We start from the raw sequence: 21,395 nt of genomic DNA on the forward strand, positions 1-21,395 counted from the left end.
CTGGTAGCTTCTCTTCCATTTTTATTGAAGGATACAGTTTTGCCATGAAACAATACATAGAAATTTGCTCATGATCCTTCTACTCATTCAACAATACATCCATCACAAATTGATGAATGGGCAACATCATACTAGTCTGCTTCTTAAACTGAGGCAAGACAGTGTCTCTGGAAGTAGTGGGCACCTCCTGTGCAGGAAACACCATGTTTTCCCTAACATTGACAAGCAGCTCCGGTAAGTTATCCTTTGATATATTTGCTCTTATGTTCCAGTGAACTTAAAAAAGACCCATGAGAGGAATTGGAACTCGAAATTTCAGAATAATTATCACCTTCACTGCTCCATGAGAGTCTCCTTTTTTCTTTCTTAATGATGATGAAGTCTCCATAATGTGATGTCTCAACGTACCCTCTTTCCCCATCTGCTTCTTCCTTCGAAGAGGAGGAGAAGCAGATACAGATCATGAAGAAGCAGTGTAATGCCTTTGCTTTACAGCATACTTCCCCATAGTTGTTGGATGCACTGCCATTTCACTAACAGTGTTGCCCCTGTCGGAAAAAAACTACCAAGCAGCTTGTTAGTACTAGGTGAAAGTAATCATGAACGGCCACTGCTGATGCAGTAATAAAGAAGCAGAGGCAGCGTCCAAAACAAAGATTCACACATGTGCATGACAGATGTTGACTCCATTTACTGCATGTCATGTGAGTACTACTCTACTCCAGTGAAGCTGCTTTCAGCTGCAAGCAACCCTGCCGGCCATCCATGTTAACACACGGTGCAAAAACTGTCTTGGGAATGCTGGTCACACACTCAAGGCATTGGGGAGGTTGGGACAACAGGCCGTAATGCCGTCATCTATCAGTATCCTCCACACCCCTAAAGGGGAAAACAAGAGGTATGCCCTGGTCCGCACAGCAGCCCAGGCCACTCATTTACCTGAACAAGCTGTCACAGGAGACCATCCATGTGTCCTGACATCCACTGCCACTCCCTTGATGGTTCCAAGGTCCCTCTGAGCCCGAGCAGAAGGCAACCCTGCAACAAGGTGGAGGTGAGAAACCCAGAAGCCACCTCTGTGTCCCGTCAAAGACAGAAAACAAAACAGGAAGCACAAAAGTAAGGTATGTTGTTATATGCCTTAGCTGGAGAATTCGGGGTTAGAGAGAATTTCCTGTTTTGTTTCCTGTCTTCTGATTGGGCAAAAATATGTTTGGTTAGGACTGGGTCAGGATGAGGAACGAAGACATAATAGGAAGTTGAAGTAGCATGAAGAGAGGGGTCAGTGCTGTGGAAAGAGCTGCTTAGTGGCAGTCTGGGGACGTATACACCTTCAAAGTCTTTGTACACAGTAGCCATCTTGGAAAGATAGCTTTCCTATTTAAAAACATTACACAGCTAATGGAAAACAAACATTTAGTGTAAGACATTTGTGTTTAAATTCACAATTACCGTTGTGAACTCCTAGATGTAATTTTTGTTTTGTTTGCAGGTTTTCCTCAAACAATTTATTGGAAATAAGATACAATAAGTAAAAGTGTACATTTTGTTAAACATACTAGTGAATTTGCATACTCAATGAAAATGCCATGTCAAGTAAGCTTTTGTTTATCACATGGCTTGTGATGCTTTTAATGGGGACAGACATCTTTCCAAGATGCAGTTTGCGAATTGTGGACCCTTTTGCTTTCTCATGCTGTCCCTTTCCTCCGTGTATTCAGATGTAAAGCAGCAGAATGCAGTCACTCACAGTGAATTTAGCTAATGTGTCAAGTAAGTTGACCCTTTACCCCATGCTGGACACTGTAGTGGGTGGAAGAAAAATGTGAATAACACAATTACAGATCAATGGACTGTCATGTAGGTTCTCATCATCCTAATGTGACTAATGGATTCGAGTGGCAGAATCATTATAACTGCGGGAGACTGAGTCTGAACCCACACCAGGTGACACCAGTCGGCCTAATCTGGGTTTTCTTACGGCTAACTAGCGTTGCCTCATCTCCACCCAAGAGCACAGATGATGGGGCAACCAGGCGCATGACACAAAGGACTCCTCAGGGAAATATTGGTTACTCAGATCTTATCCATTTCTCTCAGTCACATTAGTCTCACATACGCAAGGACAATCAGAAGCAGAATATAGTTCCATAAGGTTTTATTGAAGTAACTGCATCTTAGAGAATAAAGCATGTGTTGCAATAATTAGGATGATGAAGCATGACAGGATTAAAATTGTGATAAGGAGAGTAAAACACAAAAATAAAGCTACCATGTTGTCACTACGGTTTTTAAGAATAGTTCCTACCTAGACTATGCTAGAGCACAGCATGTTAAGCTTTAATTCTGCCTTTCAGGTTCCCCTGGGAAGACATCATTCCTCATACCTGAGCAAGAGGCCTGTAGTCTACATAAACAGCTGCAGCGAAGCACTCAGCAATCAGCGTACAGTAGTGGTCATCTGGCTGGAATCTCCCTCTACCGTACATGGGTCGAAGTAGTCTTTTTATAATAAAACAGCTGATGTTCCAAGAAGGGATACCCACGTAAGAGTGTGTATGTTTCTGTGAACATTGGAGACAAAGCGCACCACTTTTGCTGGCAACCTATCTCACTGCAGCCTTGAGAAAGCAGAGTGAAATAAATGTCTTGTTTAAGAATGCAGTGCTGACCTTGGTAAATAACAGCTAGATAGAAAAAAATAAAACAGGACCGCAAATGTGGCTATTGTTAAAATAATATAACGAAGCAAGAATAAAACATATCTAGGTTAAACTGCACAGCAGCAAGCCTAGTCTGCTAAAATAACGTGAATAAAACTACAGCTAAAATGGCTACACAACAGGACGAAGAGGGCTGGCTGAAAGCCCCAATAAGTATATTGTATGCAATTTTAGTAAATCAAAAGTTCTTGGCTAACACCAGACCTAAAAAGTCAGTTCTATTGCATCTATGTGAAAGGGAGTAGGGAGCTAAGGGTAGAGATGATGATGTTTCTATTGCCGATGCGATTAGTAAATTCCTGCACGATTTTGAACATTCCTTGTGTGAAGCCAAGTTGTACTGCACATGCTTGTGCAGAAGATCTTTGTCCGGAATTGAAAGGGAGGGCATGGACCCCTGTAAAAGACTGCTTTAGAGGGTTGCACTTACTCGCATTGTGAACTTCTGTGGTTCATCCTAAAGGGTGGTGTTAAAAATGCACCACCTCCCATGTGGTACAAATTCCACACATTCTCATAAACTCCTGTGAATAGTCCAGAAAAGAGAAACGTGCATGCAGGCAAACAAAGTGCAGTTAACATGAATAAATGCAAGTTCTTAATATTTAACCGTTTTCGCTTCTATATATTTTTTAAATATTGCGGGGACAGGTCCCCATAATGAAAAGAACAGAACAGACAGACAATTGCCACAACACCAGCAACATCACCAAGATATTATAAAAGTACATTATCCATAAATAGGCTAAAAACACAGATATATGCATGCATGCACATACAAAAATACAAATTCATTCTCACATACCGAAATAAAGTCCATGGCCCTGATTCTCAAAATTTCTGTTGTTTTGCCCGTGCACTTCACATGTGTAACAAAAGTGCAAAATGTTGCACATCTATAACTTTGATTCCTTGTTATGCTTTAGATAGTTATGCTCACCCATTGTATGAAGGACCTGAGCAGGATTTCGGGCCTGATTATGATCTTGGAGGATGGAATACTCTGTCACAAACATGACGGACATTCCATCTGCCGTCATATGATCTCCATAGCATATAACGGAATCAAAATAAGGCGGATGGGATATCTGTCACTTTTGTGATAGAGTAACCACTTCCACCAAGATGGTAAGCAGGCCCTTTGTATCTTCTCCCATTAGGGTAAAGGAGACACATAAATTGCTAATGGTTTAGAGTTTGGTGGAGTGATTACTCTGTCACAAACGTGACGGATATCCTGTCCGCCCTATTACAATGTCCCTAGGCTATAACGGAATCTTACAGGATATCTGTCACAATTGTTACAGAGTAACCCCTCAGCGAAACTTTAAACCAGGACCTAAATGTTGTTCACACATCTTTAGTTTTAGAGGGCAGGATAGCACAGAATTGTAGATGAGTCGACAGGCTCTCACAAAAAGGGTGTTTTTCGCACTTGCCTGGTCATTATTTTAACCATTTCTACAAATAAAATTCGGCGCCACACTATGGTTACTAAGCATGGTCCCATTTATTTAGGCAGCTGATTTGAACGGAGAATAACAGAGAACTATTTTAAGAAATGCAGTCGAAAGTCCTCAATTACTCCAATAAACTAGTCTTTTTTGTCCTTTTGAATAATTAAAAATCTTATTTAGGAAAACCAGCAGGAGGCTAATAGAAAAAGTACTAATAGGCTTATCTTTTAATTAGTAGTCAGCTGGAAAGCATCAAGGCTTATGTAAGAGATACAGTTTACAATCATGCAATGAAGGAGCGCGAAGAAAGGATTATGCGAGACGCATGAACAGAGTCCAGCAACAAAGAATAGGCCAGAACGCAATCACAGGAAAAATAAAATATTAGAATGCGACTTCTAACAAAAATTTTAGCGTGTTATTTTGACTTATAGTTTAACTTTGCTATATTCTTCGTGCACCGGAAACCTTCGCTCGAGACTCTTGTTGTGGCTATTAGTGGTTTTAAAACCTATGACAATTGAAGGGGAATGCTATGTAGTTGTGTAGTTTTCCTTGCTGATGCGTGACCTTGATATTTCCGAATCTTCAGTGATGAATGGAGTCTCTTTCATTGGAGAAGTGCTGGGGCTATTACGCGTCCGCGATTTTGTTTTAATTACCTTTGTGCAGGCTGATGACCAGCTTAGAAGTTGATAGAGGGTTCTAATATACGAGTTGTATTTTTCCCTCATATGGTTCATTTTTTAATAATAGTACAATAGGAATTTCTCCCCCATACAGTTACGTACTTCCCTGGATGGATTACAGAAAGGTTAGTTTGAGTCTCCAAAGGCAGTGGCGGCTGCCACTGAACAGGGATGGCAGGGTGGGACAAGGAGCGAAGGGAGGGGGGTTAAGGAGGCATTTAAAAAAAAAAACACGTTTGAGGGGAGACACGCTCATCTCCCCTCCGTCCTCTTCCTCTTCCCAGATGCACAGACTCCCAGCCAATCACAATTGTGATTGGCTGATTGTCATGATTGGTCTGAGCGACTAGCTTTGCTGCTCAGACTGGGAATGGGAGCCTGAGCATGCTCTCCAGCGGGCTGTGCTATACAGCATGGCCCACCTAATACGGCTAGCCAACAGACATACCCACTTTGTGTGCACATAGCCCTCCTCCAGCCCCCTTCCTCAGCCCAGCCCCGCCCCACCCCACAAGGAAAAATAAAATGATAATAACGTGATATACGTTATTATCATTTTAGTTTTTCCTTTTTGGTAAATCCAGCAGGTCACGGCTCCTCCGCCTTAGCGGAGGAGTCGCACCTGACCAAAGGACAGTTTCTTGTTAGAATAAACCTTACACTGGACAGTAAAACTATCATCAATTTAAAATCCCGAACTCAGCTGTACCTTCTTTCCAGGGTTCCTGCAAAACCGAGCACCGCGGCTATATATACAAGTCAGTGGTTGCTTCAAAATCCCACTTCAGGAGGAAGCTAATGGGGAATCCTGTCCTTGCTAACCGGTCCGTATTCCATGTGTTGACACAAAGACTGCCCAAGACACTTGAGATTTACTTTTTGGTGGTGATGATGGTGATAATGATGCTAACCAGTGCTAAAGTGCTTTTGCTCACTCCCCTGAACATTGGCTTATACCAACTGGCACATTGCTTTACTTATAAGTCCATAGTAAAATGGTACAACATGCATCCAGGGCCTGTAAATTAAATGTTACTAGTTGCGCCTGCAGCACTCATTGTGCCACCAACTTAAGTAGCCCCTTAAAGAATGTCCTGCCATTGTACTCTGCATGTGCAGTTTGAAACTGCCTATTCAACATGGCAAATTAAACCCCTTGCCCAGCCAAGAACTCCCTGTTTAATACATATATGCCACCCCATAAGGTAGGCCCAAAACAGCCCAAGGACAGTATGCAGTGTATTAAAAAATGTGGACATGTATTTTTAAGATTTATAAGTCCTGGTAATGAAAAAGTCAGAAAGGTGTTTTCCACTACTGTGAAATGTTCTTCTCAAAATAGATAACATTGGGTTACCTTTAAACATTTAATAAGAGATAACGTTTGTGAGCAGGTGGAAATGTCATGTTTGGTGTCTAACAAATTGTAATTTAAAACCCCCTTTTATGGATTTTAAGTCACATTTCTGAAAATACCACTTTTAGAAAGTTGTCATTTTTTGTCCTAACCATTTGATGCCTGCAGCCTGATTCCTGGGTCACATGACAAGGTGTAGATGGCAATTGGCCTTTGTGTATTCCTACCAGACAGCCACACAACAGAGGGACTGGGTGTTGTCAGAATGAGCCATCAAAACATCTGCCTCAGCCCACGCCCAAACATTTTTCCACTAGCCTCTTTTGCACTAAGACTTCCTGGGACCGAGGCAGCGAGGCAGGAAATTCCAGACTCTTCAGTAGAGGGAAAAGTCCAGAAGTTTCAAAGTGGCACCAGGTATAAAATTAGTACCCTCAGACCCACTCTTCAGTTAACTACCGGTCCTGTGGAAAGGCTCTTGGAGAACTGCCCCTCTGCATGTGACCTGCTGTGTACTTCAGCTTCCGTGATTCGGCGTGGCGGTGTACTGGTGACAGGGTGCTGGCGGCGGAGCAGCCCCCATGGATCCCGCCCCCCGGAAGATTAACGGACAAGGTAAGTTGCTCGTCCGTTAGGGGAGGGGGGTGGAGTGGTGTTGTGTGCCTGCATGTGGGTGTGTGTGTGAGTATGTAGAGGGGGTGTGTGAGTGTGTGTATGCATGCAGGGGGTGCTGTGTGGTTGAAAATGTGGGCGTGTCTGTCTGTTTGTATGTCTGTCAGTATGTGTGCGTGCATGTCTGTATGTATGTGTGCGTGTATGACTGTGTGTGTGTGTGTGTATGTTGGTATGTATGTTGGTATGCATGCGGGTATGTGTATTGGTGGTTTCTGTATGCGTGTAGGGTGGGGCTGTGTTGCAATGTTCGGGGTAGGGCTGGGGAGGGGGGTCCTGCCACCTTTGGGGGGCGGCAGGGGGGTGGGGGGTGGGGGTTAGGGCTCGGCGGTGGGGGGTGGGGGAGACCCCTATCAGTTGCAGGGAAGGAATTTCCTAGCACTGATAGTGCCTACCGCCATGGATTTCATGGCGGTTCCAAACCACCTGAAATCCATGGCGGTCAGCAGGGTCGTGATACCGCCAGTGGTCTTGTGGCGTCCGCTGGGCTGGAGACCCGAGTCTCCAGCCCAGCTGTCGTCTCCGCTCTGGCGGTCAGAATGGAGAAGTGGCGGATGACCATGGCGATAATCGCCATGGTCATAATTCCATTTTTGTTTCCGCCAGCCTGTTGGCAGTAATATCGCCACTTCTCCACCGACCGCCAGGGTCATAATGAGGGCCTAAATGTCTGTTGGTGGTTCTAATTTTCACTTTAACCTTAAAAAAATCATAACTCTGGTTGTATTAATTGGATTTTTGTTGTTTTGGTGTCATAAAATTGATCATTATTTATTCTGTTTTTCTAAATGAGTGTGGGATTTTTTTGTATTGTGTTTCTACATAATTGTTGTTCAAGTGCCACATACATATTTTGCACAATCCCTTTAAGTTAAGCCTGATTGCTTTTGTGCCGTGCTACTAGAAGGCTAAACGCAGGTTGATTTAGTGATTTTTTATGGTTCACGTTGACAGGGTTTGTGGCTGTTGCTTGAGTTGCTTGCCATTTTCACAATGGTTGTATATTTACTTCTTTCTTGCGACTCAGGCAGATTCGAATAATGAAGAATATGTTACATATTGGTCCTTTGTCGGGGCGTGGCCATGGTCCAGAACATGGCGCGCGCTTAAATATCTAGCTCCGGGGGGGCCGGCCGAAAAACTCCAGGAAATCGCGCCAGCCCGGGCCATCCCTCCTCAGAGCGCGGGCGCCGAGCGGTGGAAGTACGGGCGGCGCGGGCGAGCCTCAGCCGTGCTCCTGGCACGGGCCCCGAACCGAGTCGGGCCGCCCGATGCGAGTGGAGGCCTGCGGCCCCTCCTCTCGCTTGGAGCCGCGGCCTCGCGTGGAAACGCGGGCCGCGTCGAGAGCGGAGTGAGCGGCCCGTGTTCGGTGGCGGCCGCGCCCGGGTCTCTCTGCTGGGTTGAGGGGCCCGGAGCACCTGGCGGGGGCTGAGGGCCCTAGTGGGTCCTTGCCCCAACAGACACTTTTCTTTTTGGACCCGGTGGAGCGGGCACGGCTCTGATTCCTCTGGGGCCAACCTGAGCACATGGAGCGAAATCCCTGCGGAACACTGGTGATTTGAGACGGCGATGCGGCCGGTGGGCCTGCCGTGGGGGCCGTCTGAGGAGTCGCTGGGGGGGTGTGTTGGCCCCCATGAGTTACCCCTCGGGGAGGGTGCACCCAGCGAGGAGATCGTGATCTACTGCTTGACACGGTAGGACCGTGGAGTTGCTGGAGGCCCGAGGGCACCATCGACTCCTGATTGTGGTTACTGGGCGCGGCCAGGACAGTTGCCACGGGCATGGAAGAAACACTTGAGAGTGGGTGAGTACCCCGCGTGAGGGGAAAACCAAGCTGCGGTTGCGGCGCATGCTCGACCCCGGTTGGCGGAGTGGGGCCCGGTGGAAGGAGCATGCGGATGAACCAGAACAGAAGCATGTGGCAGTCGGTCACGGTTGGCTAACGTAGAACCCCCCTTGGGACTGGACGCTGGAGACGGCCGGCGGGGCGCCTGGGGCCCGGCCTGGACTGCCCAAGATCAGAGGTTAAAGCAGCGGAGACCAAAGCGAGTGGACAAATCAGAAGCAGAAAACACCAAAACACTCGGGCCACGTGCCGGGCCCCCTGGGGTATACCCCCTTGCCTGACCGATGCCCCACAAGGGCCGACATAAGAACAGAGCCATGGACCCCTTGGCACCACCTGGGGACAATGAGGCGGCCTCGCAGAACCAGTCACAAGCCAAAGTGCAAGACACCCTAGACAAGATACTGGGAGCTATAGAGGACACAAAGTCTACATTGCAACACGACATCAACCAAGTGGCGATAGAGGTGGGCTTCCTGAGAGCTGATCATCATAAACTGGCTGACAGAGTCAAAGAAACGGAAACAAAACTGGCTGATGTCGTGCCGAGGCAGAAAGACGTGGCGGCGGAGATAACCTCTCTGGCCGGCAGAGTGGCAAGGCTTGAACAACGGGCCGAAGATGCGGAGGGAAGAAACAGGAGGAACAATGTGCACGTGGTGGGCCTCCCCGAGTGGACTGGAGGGACGAACATGGTGGAATTCTTGGAGAAATGGCTGAGCACGGTGGTCGCACCGGGGTGCCTGACACCCTTCTATACGCTGGAGCGAGCGCATCGTGTGCCGTCAAGACCTCTTGCCCCTGGCGGGCCTCCCCATGCTATAATCGCGAAACTCCTGCACTACAGAGACAGGGACAACCTCCTACAGAAAGCCAGAGAAATGGGCCCGTTTAAAGTAGCAAATGGGGAAGTGACACTATTTCCAGACTTTACTCTAGATGTCCAGAACAAGCGCACCTCATTCCTTGCGGTTAAAAGAGTCCTGCGAGACGAGGGGATACAGTACTCGCTGCTTTATCCAGCAAGACTAAGAGTGATTGCGGAGGGGAAGACCATGTTCTTCCAAACCCCGGAAGAGGCATGGGAATGGCTCGAGAGGCATGGGTCCCAAACGGCGCGGCCTGCGCGTGAGAGCACTGGAGCGAACACGACCCACCGGACCCCGAGGGGGAAGAGGTCCAGAGATCGCCCACGGATGGCACCAACGCAATCACAGAGAGAGACGGACAGGAGGGTGGTCCTGGAGGCTGCGGCCCGAGTGGGTGGAGAGGCGTCCCCCCAGGAGGGTTCTGAAGAAGAGTCCGATGACACAATGGTATCCTCCGCTGGAGACACCGGGAGCTTGTCTCGCGCTCCGAGGGTGACCCCACAAACAGCTGATGAACTCGGACAGCTCTGGCCTGCATTGGTGCCCAGCGACAAGATATGCTGTATGAACGTGTGGCCCCTCCGGACCTGGCCACCACCCCTGACTTGATTCTCGCCTGTCCGGCTTGGCTGGCGAGTACTGCAGTTATGTGTTTGAACAAGTTGCACTGTTGCACAATTTTCTGGGCAACCTACAGTTCCGAAGGCGCCCTGGGGATGGGGAGTTGGGGTTTGCAGTTACGAGTTAAATCAGCAACATGCGTGGAGAGGACCGACCACAGTAAAGGTACGAGCATGCGGGGGTGTCAACCAGAATCCCGGGCGCGCCAGGCCCACTCTTATCAGACTTTAAGAATAAGATGGCAGACCACAATTTCATAACCTGGAATGTCAGGGGAATGGGCACTCCGGCCAAGAGACATAGAATTCTTTCCTTCCTAAAGAGAAGAGGGGTGCAGGTAGCGATGTTACAGGAGACCCACCTGGCACTGGGAGAGGGAGAAAAACTAAGACGGAGGTGGAGGGGGCAGGTGTTTGCTACAGAATATTCAGCTTATGCAAGAGGCGTTCTGATTTGGATTAGGGCGGGGGTCCCCCTGACGATTGACCCCTCCAACATAGATAAAGAGGAAAGGTTTGTCATATTGGAGGGGATGTTACATGGGTCCCCGTTGGTCTTGAGTTGCATTTATGCCCCTAACCAGGACCAGGTTTCATTCATGACGGGCCTGTCTAGACACCTTACTCGCCAACACACAGGGGAAGTACTAATAGGAGGGGACTTCAACGCAGTATTAGACATAAACATGGACATGTCCACCCCGCCACTGCAAGGGGCAACATCAACCAAGATAGCACAAAGACTAGCTGAGTGGCTGGGTACTTTGGAACTGGTGGATGTCTGGCGGATGCATCACCCGACCGCCAGGGACTACTCGTTTTACTCGGGCCTTCACCAGATGCACACCAGAATTGATAGGGTGGTCTGCACTGCGGGACTGGCTTGAGGTGTGACCCACTCTGAATGCCTTGCCCGTACAATATCGGATCACAATCCACTATTGTTAACGTTGAGGGTATCACACGACAGACCCCCCATACCGTCATGGAGACTGGCCCCCGCGGCGCTCGAGGACCAGGTATACAGAGAGGCGCTGCACTGCCACCTGACAGAACACATTGAAACTAACAAGGGATCCACCCCTTCCAGAGCCGTGGAATGGGAGACACTCAAGGTGGTGACAAGGGTTTTTTGTCTTGGGCAGTTGGCGGGGGTGAGGCACATGCTAGAGAGGGAACTAACTGCCCTGGAGAAGGACATGCACGAGGGGGAACTGAGACAGGGCCCTGTAGCACAAGTAGATGAAGAGTATGACCGCGCTCACAGAGAACACTCCCAAGTTGAAGAATGGCTCAGATGTCATAGCACGCAAAAATACCTGGTATCCCTACAGTCAGAAGAGGGGAGGTCGGCTCGAGGTGTGACCCACTCTGAATACCTTGCCCGTACAATATCGGATCACAATCCACTACTGTTAACGTTGAGGGTATCACACGACAGACCCCCCATACCGTCATGGAGACTGGCCCCCGCGGCGCTCGAGGACCAGGCGTACAGAGAGGCGCTGCACTGCCACCTGACAGAACACATTGAAACTAACATGGGATCCACCCCTGCCAGAGCCGTGGAATGGGAGACACTCAAGGTGGTGACAAGGGTTTTTTGTCTTGGGCAGTCGGCGGGGGTGAGGCACATGCTAGAGAGGGAACTAACTGCCCTGGAGAAGGACATGCACAAGGGGGAACTGAGACAGGGCCCTGTAGCACAAGTAGATGAAGAGTATGACCGCGCTCGCAGAGAACACTCCCAAGTTGAAGAATGGCTCAGATGTCATAGCACGCAAAACTACCTGATATCCCTACAGTCAGAAGAGGGGAGGTCGGGTACACCTCTGGCATGGCTGGTGCGCCCGAATGGAGGCAGCGAACCCATCACAAGCGTATTGGACAGAGGGGGAATTTGTAGACTCAGTCCAGGCCCCATTAATGACGCATTTAGAGATTATTACATGCACCTGTATAGGAGGCCTAGCAACCTGGAGACGGGAACATTTGACAATTTTTTTATGCCGATCCCCCTGCCGGTGCTGAATCTAGAGGACAGGGACAGCCTAGGGGGGCCGGTGACTATGGAAGAGATAAGCGATGCAATAGCGCAGCTGGCCCCTGGGAAGACCCCTGGCACGGACGGTCTTCGTATGGATTTTTACAAAAAATATAAGTCCCTATTAGTCCCCAGATTGGCGGAGATGTACGCGGAGGCGGTGCAGTGTGGAGAACTACCATGCATGCTGCGTGAAGCTCTGGTAGTGCCACTCCCCAAGACAACCAATAGGGAAGCATCAGTGGCTGACTTCCACCCGTTATCAATGCTAAACAGCGACTTTAAGATCCTTAGCAGGATCATGGCCGGCCTATTGCTCCCCCACATGTCCACACTGATACATGCTGACCAGAATGGCTTCATCCCTGGTAGCAGCACCTCCCTGAATCTTAGACGAATTTTCTCCATCTTACACATGCCCGACGAATTGAAACCGCCAGCTGGGATCCTGTTGGCGGTGGATTTTGAGAAGGCTTTCGACTCAATTAGGTGGGACTATCTGAGGGCGGCAATGTTAAAAATGGGCCTGGGGGAGAGTTGGGTTAGATGGGTGGACCTGTTATACTCGTCCCCACTAGCGAGAGTGAAGATGGGTAGTACAATTTCTAGTGCATACTCGGTGTTCCGTGGAACCAGACAGGGGTGCCGCCTATCCCCGTTGTTGTTTGCCCTGGAAATTGAGCCTCTCGCGGCCCGGTTACGGTGAGAGGGTGTGGGTAGGTGGATTGAATGGGGGCCAACTGAGCACATTGTCTCTCTGTATGCAGATGACATACTGATCTATCTTAGGGACGGAACGAGCGGTCTCCCCTGGGCCCTAGAGGTTCTAGAGGACTTTGGAGAGGTATCGGGACTGCGCCTTAACCGCGGCAAAACATATGTGTTTCCCTTGACGTCTGGTTGCATGCGCCCAGCAGTATGTCCGATAGACTTGAACTGGGCCCCACGGTCCTTTAAGTACCTGGGTATTCAAATATTCCACGAATTAGGAGACCTCAGAGATGGTAACCTTGGCAAAGCGCTCCGATCCTTGCGGTCCTCGGTGGGGTTTTGGCGCTCACTGAAATTATCGGTGATGGCCAGAGTGGCGTTGTCCAAAATGATCATGCTTCCCCGACTTCTCTACTATTTTGCCAATTTACCACTGCTGATCCCCCCGGCATGGTTCCGCGACTTGAACGTGTTGCTCAGGGAGCTAATATGGGATGATGGACGTAGACGCACTGCACTCACAACCATCTGTAGGCCGACCCGCATGGGTGGACTGGGAGCCCCTGACTTTGAGGCATACTACTTGGCATCCCAGCTGCAATGAGTGTCCGACTGGCTGGCGGGCAGAGGACGCCTGGATTTGAGTACTGCTCAAGGGGTAACGGATACGGCATGGATTGCGGCACGCATGACAGACAGGAAAATAGCCCTCCCTGGGAACAATATAATGATAAGTGTCGCAATGGAATGCTGGAAAAGGTGTACGAAAAGGGTGGGAGTGGGCCCGCCATATTCTCCAGCTTTACCACTGTCGGCACTGGCTCTGGAGTCCGGGGGGAAGGGGTCGGAAGTTTGGGGTTTGGTCCCTGGTCTGCTACTGGGATTAAGACAGTGGGTGGGCTCTTCGAGGGGGGAGTGCTGAAGAGATTTGCTGACCTATCGGAAGGGGGTATTCCCCGGGGTAATTTTTTGCTTTTCAGGAAGCTAGTGCACACTCTGAAAGACCACTGGGACACAATAAATGCGGAGCCCGCCACCCACGGGGTCCTGCACCTACTGCTGACATCAGGGGAGGAACCCCATTTGATCGCCAAAATATACCAGGCCCAGGTTGAGGCAGCACTAGATCCTTTACAGTCCTGGAGAGAATGATGGGGGAACACGATCGGGCGGGATTTGTCTGACTCAGAATGGAACAAAACACTGGCTTACCCCCGGGTGATTTCGCGTAACACGTGGTTAAGATACATCCAATACAACTATCTACATAGGACGTACCTCACACCACACCGACTGTTCCGTATATATGGGGGGGTCCCTAGGACATGCCCAAGATGCTGAGGGGGATATGCGGACTTTGACCACATGGTGTGGGGATGCCCGGTACTTCAGTCTGGTTGGAGGGAGATACTGCCTATCCTATCTGAACTATTTGGGATGGAATTGTGACTTACCCCTGAGCTGTGCTTACTAGGTCTCAGACCGGTTGCACTATGCGGAAAGGTAGGGGGACGTTTCCTGGACCTGTCCCTGGCCCTTTACAAGAGACTAATCTCAAGGGGCTGGAAGGCCTCAGGCCAACCCTCGCTGGCTGACTGGAAAGGGGATGTTAAAAGATGGTCTAGGGCTGAACTACAGGTCCTGAAGGCAGAGAAAGCCAGGGGCATCTGCCAGGTTCCCATTGCCCCGGGGTGGGAAGATTTAGTGACGAGCTGGGAGGGTCTACTCAAGAGATCAGCAAGCCCCGAAGTAGTAACAGAAGATGATTAGCACACCCTAGGAAGCTGTCCCAATGGGGAAAGTTCCCAAATAGGTGCCCGAAGGTGTCCAAAATTATAGATAGACCACACCGAGAGTAGTAATATGAAGACGATCGAGCCGCTAACTGCCACACCACTATTGGAAACGGTGAGTGGCGTGAGTAGTCTGCCGTCCCCTCTGTACACTGGTGTGCCCTGGCCTGGCCCCCCCTCCAATGTTGCTATGCTCTTGTGCCTTAAATACCAACAACTACAAGTCCCACCCACACAAAGCCGTAAAGCTGACCTATTGTTTTTTTTTTTCTTCTTTTCCTTTTATTACCTTCGTTTAACTACCTTTTTCCCCCCTCTTTTCTCCCTCCTTTTTCTCCCCCAAGCTATAGCTTAGAACGGGTTTAAGTTTATTGTTTATTTATAGGATCCAAAATAATAGTATAGTAAAGCGAGGAACATAACACAGTATGTCAATGAGCACAGTTTATTAAAATCAGGGACAAACGTACGCATAAAGAATGTTAACAGCACCAAAGAAATAAGCAACGAACCAAAAGAAATGTATACTACAAATGTGAATTGTTAAGTAGTCATGTATAATATGTGCAAGATATTCCCATGAACAGGCATACAACTGTAAAACAACAAAATGTTAATAAAATATATTTTAAAAAATATGTATATATTTGTCCTTTGTCATTGTCCATTAACCATGGAAAACATGAGCCACAAGAGCAGATAAACGTGGTGGAGGGGTGAATTCACTTAAGCAAGTCTTGTGTGAATGGTTCCTACATTTTGCATGTTACATTTCTGTCCCAGGGATCCATAGTGCTACCGAACACAATGTTATGTCTTTGAAAATAATAGTTATGTAATCATCTTCAAATAACTCACAGACCAAAACTTTTCTAATACAGTGGTTTTTCCTTAATCACCCTTTAGAGATGTGAAAAACTACCACTGATTTATGAACAGAATGAACAGGAGGACGTCTTTTTCTCTCACGGAGCTCTCAATTAATAAGACTTGTGAATTCCGAATGTAGGGCAGCAAACAAAAATGCATTACACAATCTGTCACTTCCAAACAGAATCATACTGAGTAACTACAAACAAGGTCACTCTCCTATCACAAATGACAGCAGCAGTCTCAAAGGAGGCAAAGGGATAAATGGAGCAAAATGGAGCTTTTCACAGTTTCACTTGTTTGTGAATTATAAGGACTATTTGTTCCACTGTCATGGTTTGGCCTTGTTTATGTAACCTTGACCTTACAAAGTCGACATGCTTTGGTTTTCTTGAGTTTACAAAGAAAATAAACCTCCCACATATAGTCCTGCTTGGCTTTGCATTTTGTTAATAACTTCCCAAAATGTACTTTTTAGAACATTATTGTAGTGTGAACCTTGATAAGGTGTAGGCATTTCAACTGCACTATGGGAACAAGCAAAAACTACAAAGCAACGTTGAAATAATACTATGGAAATTGGAATCAAGAATTGTTGGCAAAAATAAAAACCATCCTAGTGTAACTTAAATAAAAATGTAACAGTTAAGTGACCTTGTAAAATGGCTATAGGCATCCACAGCACAATGTATTACCAAATAAAAAGTATAGGGTGCAGGCAGACTGTGGTCAAAAGACTGTACCACGCAGATGTAACAACATTAATGTATTAAACGAAAGAATGGAAGCCCATATCCTGCGATCATTCATGCATGGACCTCCACCAACTGCCCGACAACCTCCGTGGGGAGCAAAGAACATGGAACACATGAAAGATAATACATCATGACAAAGCTCGAGGTGATGCATGGCTCAAGGTAAATACTTAAAATTCTAGTACATCACTATCACTACAAATAACTGCAACATATAAGACATTGCTGGTACTTCACTGACAAAAAAACAAAAAACCTTTTAGTGGATGTAAATCTGTTTAAACCTAGCAGGTAAGAATGCATTCCGAGCATGTAACCACTAAGAACAATCAATTTAACTAGAATAAGTGCCAACAACCCCTTGAAGCAACAATTTTGGTGCAACCTTTCTACAGAATGTTATGCCTGCTCACGAATCAACCTCACCAAACATCTCCTGCTCCACCAATCCTTATCATCAATAAACAGCACCTTTAGACAATTTTAGCACCTTAAATGGAGGTGTGAATTTCGAGTCCCCTTTCTTAACTTTACAGCGTTTCTTAGTGGGTACTCAATCACCAATATTGAAGGCAATCTTTTTGACTCCCTGTTTTCTGTCAAAATGAAGTTTAGAAGCATGCTGCCTACATGAAACGTTATCAATAATAGCCTTGACTGAACAATCAACAGCAAATCCATCATTAGAAACTAGACTCTTCAACCAGTCCAGAAACAAATCTGTTCTGGGTACTCTTTTGTGCAACAACATAAAAGGAGACAACCTGATTCTTCTATGTGTGGTGATAGAATATGCCAAATGTTCTGCCTAAGAAAATCCTCAACATTCATACCGCTCCATACAGCTATAGCAGTTTGAACTCCTCCTTTTATTCATGCTTTCCACTAAACCATCGAAGTGGGAGAATGCAACACTACTTGGAGATGTTTGATGTGATAGGACTCAATGGGCTTTTCATTCAGACAGACGTAAAGTGTTTGTCAATCACCAATTCTTTCTGTGCATCTTCAATCTGGAAAATTCTCTTAAAAACATAAGAACTGAACAGTTATTGGGAGCTGTGATAAGATCACAATAAACACACATCGAGAAAATCATTAATAAAAGCTAACAAATACCTTTATTCAAAAGTCATATTTCAAAAGGTCCTGTGAAGTCTAGAGAAACCTTAGTGCACACACCATCAGGCGTCAGAACAGCATGTAGAAGAGATTCAAAAGCCTTCCAATATTTGTCAGGTAGAATTTTTTGGCATTCTTTGGCTGACTTGTAGGACAATTCAATAAAGGGCTCACTTCTGTCTACCATGATTGTGGTCATAGCAGTTCTGAGACATATCTTCTTTTGCTTTTGTGGTGGTACAATTTTGATCCAGTAGTGATCCTCCTTGCCAGAAGACGCTACAACCAGTACACTGTGTTGCTGTAAAATGATGAATGCTTGATGCCAGTGGTGGCAACATGCACCTTTTCCTCACAGGCTGTTTTTTTGGCAGAAGCCTTATTCTTTTGGGACCAACTTTACTTCTTCTAGTTGTTGGTCAGCAGCATTAGCAGTAGCACTGAACACAGAGGTCTATGTGCCAGGAAATTCACAGACTTGTCTCCATCTCAGTATGGTCTTGTGACCCTGCAGGCAATAAATAAAAAATAAAATAAAATAAAATATTAAATAAAAATGAAAACTGTAAGACTTGGCCATTCTAGTCAAAGCAAAAGAAGACATCATCACCATCCTCAATATCATCATCATCATCAGCATCTTCATAGCAATACTATACCTACATGCAAATTAGACAGGACACTACTAAAATCCATTAGTAAATAAGCTAAATAAATAACTAGTGTCCCTCCAGAGCCCAAAGGACCCCTATGGGAGGTGGGGGCTGGGAGGGGCAGGCAAAAGTCTATTCCAATAGTAAATAAATACCTGGTGTGCTTCCATGGCTCATGGGACCCCTGTGGGATCCAGGGAGATCATGGATAAAATGTATTAAATTACTAAATACATACTTGGTGCCACGAAGGTCCCATGAGGCACCTGTGGCAGTCAGTGGGAGACAGCAACCATTGGTTAAATTATTAAACAATCGGTGTCCCTTCACAGCCCATGGGACACCTATGGGCAGGCAAAAGTTGATTAAATAAAAAATAAACACCAGGAGTACCTACAGGGCAAGTGAGACCGGTGAGGATGCCAAGGATGAGTAAACTAAATACTGATAAATTATTTACAATCAACAGTCATGAACTACAGACTGTTACAAGCAGCTCAAGCACAGACAAATATAATAAGAAACATATGTATTAAAGTAAAATAAATATCACCAAAAATGACATGTTCCTAAAGAACCAAACCATTGAATGCCCCAAGCAAAAGACTATTACAAGCTGTGTCAAATGAATAAAGATCAAACATGCTGGCCACACAAAATGGCGGCTAACCACATGGCAAGCAAAGAAGGAGAGTTAAAAATGTGGTTTCTGGTTTTCAGAGTATGCACCCTGTTCAAGCAGGAATCACCACTGTAGCCAGGGTAAGTCAGATACACACTTTAAAATAAACTGTGGTCACTCTCTAGTAACATGGCACAGAGCAGGCAGGCCTAACTTATGAGACAATGTGTAAAGCATTTGTGTGACCCACACACAGTAACACAATGGGAACACCACAAAAAAGACTCCACAAAGGTTTAGAATAATAAGAAATACTTATCTATATAAAATAAGACCAAAATGACAACAATACAATTAGGAGATTCTGAGATATTAATTTTACAGTATTAAATCAAGGTAGTGCTTAATTCAAAGGGCTCCTTTTAGAGCCTTTAGGTTAACTCTCCTGTGTTAGAATGAAACAATGACCAGGTCTGGAAAACACGACTCAATGCATCCCTATGCCCATGGTACCTTTGGAGCATAAATACAGTCATTGGAGATGTTGGCAGGCCTTTCACACGGGGTCTGTGTTGCTGTAAGGGGAGTCATGCTCCTGCACAGCTACAAAGACAAAAGAAAGACTCTGGCAAGTCTTAGGCAGTGTCAGCGGGCCTCACACATGGGGACCGCATTGCAGGGAGGTTAGTCATGCTGCTGCATGGCTCAAAGATGCAGGCAGGGTTGGGACACAACACCCATCAGGACCTCCAGTAGTTCTTGTGAGTGGTGCACTGACTCTCTTATGTTCACCAGTCTGGACATGCTGTTCTGGCAATGACTGGACCGGAGACGCACTGCTCCCTGGAACATCTGTTCGGAGGGGGAAAGCGCAGCTCTCATACATGCTCACAGATCACAAATCAACAGGGATGATCGTCAGGCGGGTGTGTAGCACGGAGTGCTCACATGAGTGGAACGGTGTAAAGGACTCAGATTAGCACCATGCTCACTCCTTGGCAGTGCCAACGTTAAGAAGGCATGCTCCCACAAAGTGGAGCTCTGGCTTTTGCAGGACAGTGAAATGCTGGAGTTTAAGCAGGTCACAAGGTCTTTAATTTCCCTAAACCTCGGGTGAACAGGAAGAAAGCCAGCAAGCCCTTGGAGTTACTCTGGGGCTTAGTCCTTAGTCCTTTTATCAGGGCAGAGGCCAGCAGGCAGCAGGGTAGCTCAACAAAGCAGGGAAGCAGTTCTTTAGAACAGTTAGGCATTTTGAGGGGGTCAGAGACCGAGCACTTGTAAACCAAAATTCTTTTGATGTGGAGGATGATTTCAAATGAACTCTCTGAAGTGTACACGGATCCCTTTCAACCAATCCCCCTCTGCCAAGCTATCTGTGAGAGGTAATCAGTCCTTTGTGTGGAGTCAGGCCACTGCCTATGAAGTGTGAATGTGTACGCCCCTCCTCCTCTTCCCCGCCCAAGAAGATTTGTCAGTATGCAGATGATTGCAGATGCAGTTGAGTATCCTGTGTTGTGGCTATCTGGAGAGAATGCACAAATGTAACTGCCACCCAACCTAGTCCAGATGTATATTGGAGGCAGGCTGTCAGGCACACAGAGCACTAACAGTAGGGAAATGCCCACTTTCTAAAAGTGGCATTTCTAAAATAACCATGTTAAATCCAAATTTACCAGCGAAGAGAATTTATCATTACCTTTCCAATTCTATGAAAGACAATGTAGCTACTACTGCCCAATCTGGTATTACAGTTTAAAATTATATTAAGGAAATCCCAATGCTAGTCTATGAGAGGAGCAGGTCTCACAGGAGTTAAAAACAAAATTGGCTGTTTATCACTACCAGAGCATGTAAAACTTAAAAGTACTTGTCCTACCTTTTACTTACAGAGCACCCCACCCTTAGAGCTACCTAGGGCCTACCTTAAGGATGACATGTGCAAAAAATGGGAGTTTAAAGCTTGGCAAGGAGTTTTAAATGCCAAGTGAAAGTGACAGTGAGACTGCACGCACAGGCACTGCAATGGCATGCCTGAGGCATTTTTAAGGGCTCTTGAAGTGGGTGGCACAATAAGTGCCCACAATTAGCATTGAATTCACAGGCCCTGGGTATATGGTATACCTCTTTACAAGGGACTTCTAAGTACATTAAATATGCCAATTGTGAATATACCAATGTCACCATGTTTAGGGGAGAAGCACATGCACTTTAGCACTGGAATGCAGTGGTGACGTGCTTAAAGTACTAAAGCCAACAAAATGATACAGCAAAAAGTGCAGGATAAAAGGCACAACATTGACAGTGACCCTACAGAAAGAGCCATTTCCAACAAGGAGGTGCAGAGACAAAAGACAAAAAGGGCTGCCTATGGCAAATAAATAACAGTTAAGACTCATCAGAACAGGAGGTTGATACTGTATATACAGCAGACTCGCTGTCTATAGCACTTCTCCCAGTAAACCAGAAAACTAAAAATATATGCATTTCAGAAGCGGCGGCTGCAGCAAATCTCAATGGCGTGCACTGGGGGGAAGAACGGGATGGGGGAAAGAACAAAAATAAAAAATAAAAGACACTTAGCTTCCACCACCG

Source organism: Pleurodeles waltl, chromosome 8 (assembly GCF_031143425.1).
Source record: "Pleurodeles waltl isolate 20211129_DDA chromosome 8, aPleWal1.hap1.20221129, whole genome shotgun sequence".
Classification (NCBI taxonomy): domain Eukaryota; kingdom Metazoa; phylum Chordata; class Amphibia; order Caudata; family Salamandridae; genus Pleurodeles; species Pleurodeles waltl.